This window comes from Erythrolamprus reginae, chromosome 3 (genome assembly GCF_031021105.1).
Source record: "Erythrolamprus reginae isolate rEryReg1 chromosome 3, rEryReg1.hap1, whole genome shotgun sequence".
Taxonomy (NCBI): Eukaryota; Metazoa; Chordata; class Lepidosauria; order Squamata; family Dipsadidae; genus Erythrolamprus; species Erythrolamprus reginae.
Genome location: NC_091952.1, coordinates 119,257,427 through 119,268,888, shown reverse-complemented (window position 1 = coordinate 119,268,888; position 11,462 = coordinate 119,257,427).

The window sequence follows — 11,462 nt, the reverse complement described above, 5'->3', positions numbered from 1 at the left end:
GCAATGGAAAAGCAATGCCAGTTCAATATCATTTTTTTGTCTGTTCTGACTCTTCCTGAGCTAGTTCCCTGGCAAAGAAATGCAAAAATGTTTTTCAGGCTTCAAGATAATCTATTAGTGTCTGTGTTTCCGGTTTTCAAATATTGTAATAGTGCCAAATAAAAATGGTTTCCAGGCTTTAGTGTGGCTATAATGTAGTGCATAAAGCTGCTAAAATGTTTTCTGGTTTGATGCATACTGTACCTTTTGAATTTGAAATGGCTCCATTTTTGGTTTGACCAAACTAGGCTTTGTAGCCGCTGTGTAACCTGTGCATAAACTCAAAATGGTGTCCAACATACAATTAGCCTCAAATATTTGTTGAAATGCAGCATACAAAAGAAAATATGAAGATTGATAGATGCCTGTGAACCAATTTTTGGGATTAGTTATATGAATGCATACTATAAAGAGGGATGTACTATGATACTTTACAAACAAAACACAAGGATCACAGTTCGCTGGCATCTGAAAATAAATTAGCAGTGTAAGGGAGATGCAAATGAGATTAATATAATTTTTAGGATACAGTAACATAATCATGGTTTCCAAATTGTGAAAAATATTAATTTCGCTTTATTTTGCAGAACTATAAACAGCAATAGTCAGATTACATCTAAGATACCTCATCTAGTTCCTGCTACTGCCTATTTAGGAAGATGTAGAAAAATTGGAACAAACCCATAAGAGAATTAAAAGCTATTAACAATATAGAGGACTCTTATAGGAATTGTCAAGAAGAGATTAGAACTGCCCCCACACTCCTTGTCTTTCGTAAATTACTCAAGACCCATCTATACCGCCAGGCATGGGGGAGTTGAGACACCTTTCCCCCAGGCTTTTTAAAAATATTTATATTTGGGTATGTATATGTTGTTTGCTTTTTTAAATATGATAGGGTTTTATGTGCTTTTTAATATTAGATTTGTTTTTGCTGGAATATTGTTTTTATTATTGTTGTGAGCCGCCCCGAGTCTTCGAAGAGGGGCGGCATACAAATCTAATAAATTGAATTGAATTGAACTGAACAATGCATTTTCAATCCTTTCCAAGTTTAGGAAAATTCTGAAGCTCTGGCTATGTTTGCCTTACACCCAGAACCACAAATTAGATACAGTAATCAGTGTTCCCTCTAATTTTTTGGGGTGGGTGGGTGGAAAAGTATAGTGTCTGAGCGGCAGTCCCTTTGGGACTGGGCGGCACAGAAATAATAAATAAATAAATAAATAGATAAACAAACAAACAAACAAACAAACAAACAAACAAACAAATAAAAAACCCACCCTGTTTTGCCTCAGAGAATTTCAAAATAAAATACTGTACTGTGTGTCTATAACAGTGAGCTCATAATAGGGCAACTCTATCAATATCAAAATGCCACTTAAATAGTTGAGCTAGTTTCAAACTAGATTTTGATTTTCTTTCTCTCTTCCTTACTCCCATTCTTTTTCTTTCTCTTTTCCTTCCTCTCTTTTTTCTATCTGTTTCTCTCTCTTCCTCTCTTCCTCTCTCTCTCCTTCCCTCTCACTCTTTCTCTCTCGGCTTCTGGGCAGGTTTGGAAAATTCTGAGTTGATGATGATTTTTAAGTGAGCGATTGCTCACTGCTCAGCTTAGAGGGAACTATGACAGTAATACCTCATGATACAAACTTAATTGGTGCAAGGAGGAGGTTCGTAAGACGAAACATTGTTTCCCATAGGAAACAATGTAAAGTCAATTAATCCGTGCAACCAAAAACCCCCCCGCAAAAATACAACTTTCGGCGACAGCTGGGAAGTGGCGCGGCTGTTTTAAAAGGTCACAGCCGGCCTGGGGGGCTTCCCAGCAACCTCCCGAACTGAACCCGGGGTTCAGAAAAATTTTGCCTCTTCTTACGAACTTTGTTCGAGTTACGAACCGGCGTTCGGGAGGCTTCTGGGAAGCCCCGCCGCCCGGCTGTCACCTTTTAAAACAGCCGCGTGGCTTCCCAGCAGTCTCCGAACGCCGGTTCGTAACTCGAAAAAAGTTCGTAAGAAGAGGCAAAATTTTTCTGAACCCCGGGTTCGTATCACGAGTTGTTCGTAAGACGAGGGGTTCGTATCTTGAGGTACCACTGTATTTGGATTTGGAGTTGAGGGTGTAGAAGAGCTCATGTTATATGGTTTAATATGCGATTATGGCTCATCCACATGTCTCCTCTCCCCAAATGCAATATAGAAGTGAACTTTTTAAAATCTTTTCCCATTATAATGTTGTTGTATACTGTATAATATTTCTAACAATTTGGCAGCAATAGTAGTGATGCAGGGGTGGGTTCCAACTTACCTCACTGCCTATTTGCTTCCTCCCATGCCATGTGGGCGACATACATGCATATTGTAAAAAAACCCTGAAAAAATATTTTTAAAAAGCTAAAAACAAAATGGCGACGCATGCACAGTGCCGGAAGCTCTGCTTCTGCACATGTGCAGAAGAAAATAATGTTTTAAAATCCCCTCCCCCAAATTTTAAAAAAAATCAAAAAAAGATGGCAGCACCCACAGACGGGCACCGACTGATCTGGTTCAGTAACGTCATCGTGATATCACCAGCGGGTTGCTACCAATTCAGGTGAACTGTTCTGAACCGGGAGGAACTCACCTCTGTGGTGATGACAGAATTAGCAACTGAGCCTCTATTGACTTCTGACTGCATGCCTTGACTTCTTTCCAGTCATAGACACTGTCTTCCATGGGCATTCTTAATTGTGCTGCTGAACTGACAGGACCTCCGAACCTTCTCAGAGCACCACCATTTGTGTTGATAAATCTTAGTTCTCTCACTCTTCCAGCATTCAACATTCTGGCATTACTATTTAAGAATGGGAATGTCATCTTCTTTTGCAGCAGCAAGATTACTATAAAGATTAACAACAACAATGTTTGAGTTTAGCCCAAACATCTGGGGACATTGATTTTTATAGTGATCAGTGATATAGTATGATTTTATTGGATTTCCCAATGTTAATCTTTGTTCTTAAAGATAAAATTTTAAATCATAATGTCCTGGCATAAACCCAGATTTTGAAGAGAGTTAATTCTGAGAAGAAATTGCTTATAGAATTGGGTTCACATAGAGAAGCTTTATGTCCAGAGTGGAGTTTTGTCAGCATCTTGGCATAGTTTGCAGAACGAGTCATCTGGATATATTTTGCCTGCTTGTTCCACAGCACCAGAAGTACTTCCCCAGAAGAGCCCTTCACTACACCACTTGAAACTAGACTTAAAATCCTGAATCTCGAAAGCTTAGAACTACAACGCCTGAAACATGATTTAAGTATTGCCCACAAGATCATACGTTGCAACGTCCTCCCGGTCAACGACTACTTCAGCTTCAATCACAACAACACAAGAGCACACAACAGATTCAAACTAAATGTTAACCGCTCCAAACTTGACTGTAAAAAATACGACTTTAGTAACCAAGTTGTCAAAGTGTGGAACTCATTACCCAACTCCGTAGTGTCATCCCCTAACCCCCAACATTTTACCCTGAGACTATCCATGGTTGACCTCTCCAGATTTCTAAGAGGACAGTAAGGGGCATGCATAAGTGCACCAGCGTGCCTCCCATTCCCTGTCCTATTTGTCTATCCTATACTTCTTATCTTTTATTACTTTCCTATATCTTTTCTTCTATTCTCTCATTGATTCTTACACTGTATTCCTATATTTTTCCATCTATCCTTCACTGATACTTTCTACTATGAATATATCTTCTATAACCTTTATCATGTTTTGGACAAAATAAATAAATAAAAAATAATAAAATGTTGTAATTCTTCTGTTACTTCATCAGCATAAAAGATAAGGCACCCCAAAGAATCTATTAAGTTGCTATCATAGAAATAATAAAGCAGAGTTGTACTGTCCAGATTCAAGGCCCACTGCTTTCATATGTGCATGTGGTATTTGGCACATGTACAGAGTGGACGGAGCTTGACATTACTTTCTTCAGCCTCTATTACCTCAAAGGATAGCTCTGTAAGATTATAATATCCCTTATATCAGAGGTGATATTGACTTACTTTCCCTGCCAGTTCGCAAATGTGAGCGCAGCCTTTATTTTTATTTTATTTATTTTATTAATTGGACTTATATACCTTCTGTGCATGCGCTTTGCTCGTATGTGTGGCTTGCACACGTGCGCACGGCTTCAAAATGTGCACACATAGGACAGCATAGCGCTGGGGCAGGTGGGTGGGGTGGACTCACCCACAGGTCGCTCATACTGGTTTGCCTAAACCAGTCCGAACTGACTAAATACCACTTCTGTCTTATATTCTCCAAAGTTACTTTAAGGCACCTAAGCTGTGATATTTTTGCTGCTCCTCAATTAGATCTTTATAGAATCCCATGCCTTCATCTCTCTTGGGCAGTTGAGGTTTAATTATTTCTGGTTTAATTACTTCTGGTTAATTGCAATATAACAGGAATTTCTCTGGATCCAATTTTCAAGAAGAACCAGAGCTCTATGCAGAGGTGGTGTTCAGCCGGACTGGAACTGGTTCGGGTGATGCCATCCTATTTAGGCATGTTTTGAAGTTGTGCACATACATGCAAGCCGTGTGCATAGAAACATAGAAACGTAGAAGTCTGACGGCAGAAAAAGAGCTCATGGTCCATCTAGTCTGCCCTTATACTATTTTCTGTATTTTATCTTAGGATGGATATATGTTTATCCCAGGCATGTTTAAATTCAGTTACTGTGGATTTATCTACCACATCTGCTGGAAGTTTGTTCCAAGGATCTACTACTCTTTCAGTAAAATAATATTTTCTCATGTTGCTTTTGATCTTTCCCCCAACTAACTTCAGATTGTGTCCCTTGTTCTTGTGTTCACTTTCCTATTAAAAACACTTCCCTCCTGGACCTTATTTAACCCTTTAACATATTTAAATGTTTCGATCGTGTGCATGGCTGCACACATGTGTGGAAGCCGCATGAGCAATTGCGCGATATCTCACATTTGCAAACTGGGTTGGAAAGTAAGTGAACACCACCTTTGGCTCTGTAGTGCTTGAGGACAAGCTACTTTTTCATTGGAAATAACTCTTACTTCATTCCACTTCTCAGCTTCTACACTGTTCCCATTCCCAACAGTGGTCTTGTCAGTCCACTACAAGTACCTGAAAACTTATTTTCAATTGAAGAGATAAATAGCATCTTGGATGTTCAGCATCCCACCCTCATTACAAAAGTTCATTACTATTTTCCAAGTTACAAATACTTCACACAAGAACGTGTTTAAAGAAGTGGGACATTGGTTGGGTACGAATATTGACATTGTCCCTTTGATTAAGTGTAAACTCTAATGAATGGTTGATGAAGCAAAATCGGCAGCAGAAAATGTGCCTGGTGGGTCAGTGTGAAACAGTTTTAGAAAATTTGGAGAATGTGAAAGGAATATTCCTAGAGAGTTGAAGAGAAATCTCTGCTTAGCAGTTGAAACAAATTTAAAGCTTTTAGCAAAAGCAACTAGAAAAAGAAGGTACATTTTCAGCGTACCTGGTAAGACATTGATCTATTGCTTTAGTTACGCATTTTCAATGCTTTTGTTTCTAAACATGAAAGCACAATTCACCTCTTTCTTTGGGGAAGGTATATTTTTCAGTAGCTAGTGACAACCTAAACAGAGAAACTGATGTGCCCTATCATTTTATGGTACCTGCTGGGTCCCAGACAAAGCAAAATATTTCACATCATCTTGACCACCAGATATCATTCCTACTGCCCAACTACTATTTGCCAAGAAAGGAGAGATCTCAAGTAAGCACAGAATGAACAATCATAATATGTTGTATGGACGCAAATAAAAACATACTGTATATTGTATGAATGCAATACAGTAAGCCAAAACCAAAATCAATCATTAGTGTGATATATGATCTCAAGCTTTGTAATTAATGTCCTTTCTTTTATTTGTTTCTGACATTAAAGGTAAATTAATATTCCAAGAACCAAAATGCTTTCAAAATATAGTCACTTCTTCCCCTTCCAGATGCAGCCCCCTCTCCCCATAGTACACCAAATACTTTTCTCTGGAAAACTCTTTGACTATCAAGATGGGCTTTGTTGAATGCAGGACTTGAATCAGCCCTGTGGGTAATGCATCACTTGGTCCTTTGAATCTTGGCCAAGAACTGCCATGAATGTGTTAGCTCTGGTAATAAGATCACACATATGTGTAAGTATAAAGAAAAAAGGGATCCTTTGTCCACAAGTGGGGTTTCCTATTTCATCTTCCCTACAGTCTTCTACAAAGAGAGTGGAAATGTGTGTAGTGTATTAAAGGCAACGGTTTAGGAAGCTAATTGGTGAAATCCAACTCAAAGGTACCTACAATTTTCATTAACATGAAACAAACTCAGCCCAAGTACTTTAAAAAACTCCACTGTGTTTAAGAGAAAAAAATAATAAAAGTTCCTAAAGCGCTGTTTTAATTAATTTGTGCAGTTTTACATTTCTCTAAGTATTGGTCATAATAATCATATTATTCATTTTAGAGTTTTTGGTGTTTCCCCTGCAATTAAGGCCAGTTTTTGCACATCAGTTCTATTTTGCTATTTTTTATATTTTTTCCCAACTTAGATTTTTTTTACTTCAGAGATTCCATATTTTTATGGCAAGACATAACAATTGGAAAACTGCTGTTCAATTGTTGTTGAAAATCTTCAAAATTTAAATCCTTACAACAAAGCCTTAACTGAAGCAACATTTGTATATAACTAATATAGCCTGTGCCGTAAAGTATGTTACTCTATAATATATTATACAAAATGTAATTAAAAATTTTCATTAGGAAAAACAAGCACCTCTTTCAATGTAAAATTTGGATTCAAAAGTCAAAAGATCTAATCCAGGTATTCCTCAGGGCTTTATAAAACCAGAGTCACATGTTTTGTCTAGAGAGAAAACTTGTCTTTTCATGAAAAGAGCCATTTATAATGCATGTTAGGAGCAGAAAATTGCTTTTTAAATTATTTGTGGTCTTAGTACCAAATTGCATCATAGGGAATGGCTCTCAGTTTGAAGGAATGCTTGGTCAAAAATTTGCCTACTTGCCTACAGTCTTCAGAATACAAAGAGTTGTGCATTGTTCATAAAATATGTCTGTCTGTCTGTCTGTCTGTCTGTCTGTCTGTCTGTCTGTCTGTCTCTGCCTGCCTGCCTGCCTGCCTGCCTGCCTACCTACCTACCTACCTACCTACCTACCTACCTACCTACCTATCTATCTATCTATCTATCTATCTATCTATCTATCTATCTATCTGAAAACACATAGGTGCCAAATACATACACACATATACAAGATTTTTAGAAGTTTATGATAGAAGAAAATTCTTGTTTTGATTTTATATTATGGAAGGTGCATTGGTGCACAAAGTCACATTTTTACTGCTTTTCCTATTCTTACTCACAGGAGTTTGCTTGCAATGTGTTAGTTATGAACCCATTTCTCAGTTTATTCAACTACCAAAAGAAGCAAGGAAGGGGTGGGGCTTTGAATTGGATTTAAGCTTCAATGGAATATTGAAAGGAAATATTCCAAGACACTTCCGATTCCACATTTTAAGATATAGTTGAAGACTATGCATTTGTAAAGACAAAAACAACTTTTGGGATCTTCCCCACCAAGCAACTGATCACAATGATTCTACAAGACTCATTGTGATCAACAAGAAAATCCAACTGTAACAGGTTACTACCTTTCTCTTTGCCCTTAAAGATTCAATTGATGGCAATAAGGGAAGGTGGAAATCTGAAATGGCAAAGCTTTATTTAGAGAGTAGTGTGATAATGCAGAAGAAGGATCAGGATACCTATACTTGTAATAGTTTTATTGAAGTTGGGCTTTCTTTCATATACAGGTAATCATCGACTTGTGTCAATTTATGCTGCCAAAGGCCGTAAATGCAGGCCAGTTGCCAAGGACCCAAAAAATGGCAATGTGATGGGGGGAAAGTTGGGAACTGGGTCGTAAGTTTCTTTTGGTGGGTCCATCATAACATTAAACCCAGAGTCTGAAAGGAGTTGGGTGGCTTATAAATTTAATAAATTAAATTAAATTAAGCAGTCGCTAAGCAACAAATTGCAAATCAAGGACTACTTGTATGTATTTGACCATGATGACATTTAATTATACAGCAGAGAAAAATTGTAATACTTTTCATTTAAGTTGCTGGTTTATTTATAAATCTGAAGGAAAAATTCCTAAGCATCTCAAGAGACTTTTATCATTAATCAGAAGATAAATGTTCAAGCTTTGAGACACAAGGTGGCACTACTACTGCACCTCTGATTATTTCATGGTAAATTGTGAAAATCAATTCACACAAGTATATTCTGTGTTTACTATATTCTTGGTTTTAGTTATTGAGATATAAGCCAGTAAATATCTACTAGGCAATGAAGATCATTTCATCATCAAAGAAATGAAATCTAAGCATCACACAACTTTTTAAACTACCTCAATCTTTGCTGATTTCACTTATTTACTCTTTGTGAGACAAATAAACCCCCCTCCCCCTTTGTGTGTGTGATATTTGCACTGTGTTACATGAAAGATGATCTGGAATGCATCATTCATTCATTTTAAATACCGGTAACCTCTTTTGAACTTTTTTCAATAATTTCTAACTGGCTTCAATTAAATTAGCAAAATTCAATGTAAATACATTTCTCTGTTCTCCAAGATAGAGAATCTCCATTTTGGCATGTATTGTTATGGGCTTCTTTGATTCAACCCACGATAGCTTTTTCTTCACTTTCCATTCAAAGTAATTGGGTTACAAGCATACCCAGAGACAGTGGTGTTAATTTTAAATCTAAAAATATAAATAAAATTTAGAAAATCTTCAATGATAGGTAAATTGTGCAAAATTCCCTTTTTAAAAAATTTAAAAGTTGTGAAAGCTTTCATTAGCTATCAAGTACATTGCTTGGTTTACATAGTCTTTAAATTCAGTCAATGTAATATGCAATCCTTCATTTGCTCCTTGCAAATTTAGCAATTTGTGATTTATTCAATCAACAGTGGTTAAACAAACCATAGCCACTACAGTGTGCAAGCCAAGTCTTACTATAACCCAAGTTCAATAATTGATCTTTTTATATTTGACTGTTGTATCCTTCCAAATACAAGTGCAAACACAGACAGTGCTGGAGATTCTTGAGTCTGCAATTAGAGATTTTAGGACATACATTTTTAATAGCTAAGCCTTGAAACCTCTGGATCTGTGCAGCAATCAAATGCTGAATGTACATAGCAGTATTTAATCTACTGTTTTTTTTTTAAATTGCCTTGGCCCCCTGAATATTTTTTTATGGAGACCTATGTGAAATGTTATTAAATGATTAAGGTTTAACCTTTAACATTTCTATGAATGTAGATTAAGAAAGATAACATCAGACATGTTGTATATTCTTTTCTCTTAAAACTGTTCCTGTAGCTCTATTTAGAATATCTATCCAGCCATCCATCCAGCATATACCTGGCGGACTGGGAGCAAATTTGGACCAGAAACATAAAATTAACAAAATCAACAGCTTATAAAGAAAACTATTTCAAAATGTTCTATTGGTGGCACCTGGCCGCAACAAGATTGGCCAAAAACTATCCAAATTTAAATCAGATACGTTGGAAATGCAAAAAGGTACAAGGCACCCTTTTTTCATTTGTGGTGGATGTGTCCCAAAACCAAACAGTACTGGAGGAAAGTACATAAATGGATACAGGAGATAATAGGTACAATAGTAGAATACACACCTGAATTGTTTTCTGCTATGAATCACTAAGAAACAATACTCTAAAAATGTTATGTATTTAATGTTGCACATTGGAACAGTGGCAAGAATAACTTACACACAATGTTGGAAAGACCCCCAGATACCTTTAGACAAAGAAATTATCAAAAAAAATTACGATTGTATGGAAATGGTGAAATTAACAATGGAACAGAGCATACAAAATGTTTGCTAGACCAATTCTTGAATACAGCTTACCTGCCTAGAACCTGCACTGTATATCAGACATTAATACAATTGAGAAAGTCCAGAAATATTTCACAAGAAGAGTACTCCGCTCCTCTGCTTGCAACAGAATACCTTATTCCACCAGACTTGAAATTTTGGCCTTAGAAAACCTTCAATGTGATCTAAATGTAGGTCATAAAATCATCTGCTACAATGTCCTACTTTTTGGTGAATACCTCAGGTATTCAGGTATAACAACACAAGAGCACACAATAGATTCAAACTCAGTGTAAACCGACTGCAGAAAATGCAACTTCAGCAACAGAGTGATCAATGCCTGGAACGCACTACCTGACTCTGTGGTTTCTTTCCTGAATCCCCAAAACTTTAACCTTAAATTGTCTACAATCGACTTCACCCCATTCCTGAGAGGTCTGTAAGGGGCGTGCATAAGCACACCATTGTGCTTACTGTCCCTTTCTTACTGTCGTATTGTCCACTTTGCTTTTGTTTATGTTTATACTTGTTATCTTGTACATTTTTGACAAAATAAATAAATAAATAAAATAACTAACAAAATAAAATAAGGAAGGAAGGAAGGAAGGAAGGAAGGAAGGAAGGAAGGAAGGAAGACACTAGAAAGTCAAAAAGTCAAACACACCCTGTAGTGAAAGTTGTCACTGCTTCTCTGATTATTTAGTTGAGGCTGCTACAGTATGTATGGCAAGTGGCCTTCCCCAACATACCAATACTGTGACATAATTACACACAAAAAGAAAGTACTTTGTACCACTTGCAACGGTATCAAATATTACCCATCACTGTCCTGTTGTATTTAGCAAATCATACTTTTGTTCAGAGATTAAGGGTATTTCCATTTTAAGTTTCTATAACAGTTTGAAAACAGCTCCAACTCTTTAATGTCAGTACTGCTGAAAATACTAATCACCTTATTTCTGGTTCAGAAAAGCGAAGACTGCTAGAAGCGTAGATTTTTTTTTGCTTTGAGAGGCTGTGATTCTGTTTCACCACTGCAGTGGTGCAGTGGTTAGAGTACAGTACTGCAGGCTACTTCTGCTGATCACCGGCTGCCAGCAATTTGGCAGATCAAATCTAATCAGGCTCAAGGTTGACTCAGCCTTCCATCCTTCTGAGGTGAGTAAAATGAGGACCCAGATTGTTGGGGGCAATGGGCTGATTCTGTAAACCACTTAGAGAGGACTGTAAAACACTGTGAAACGGTATATAAATCTTGTGCTATTGCTATAGTGCTATTTCCCCAATGGTAGGAATGCTGTGACAGCTCTCTCCTGGTTCCTGAGCTTGAGATTGGAAAAGGAAAATGCTAGTTCATTGGTCTTGTAGTTCTTCCTTAATGGTTGAGAAATTAAATAGGAATTCTTAATCGGCCTCCTTAGTGGAAAAGAAT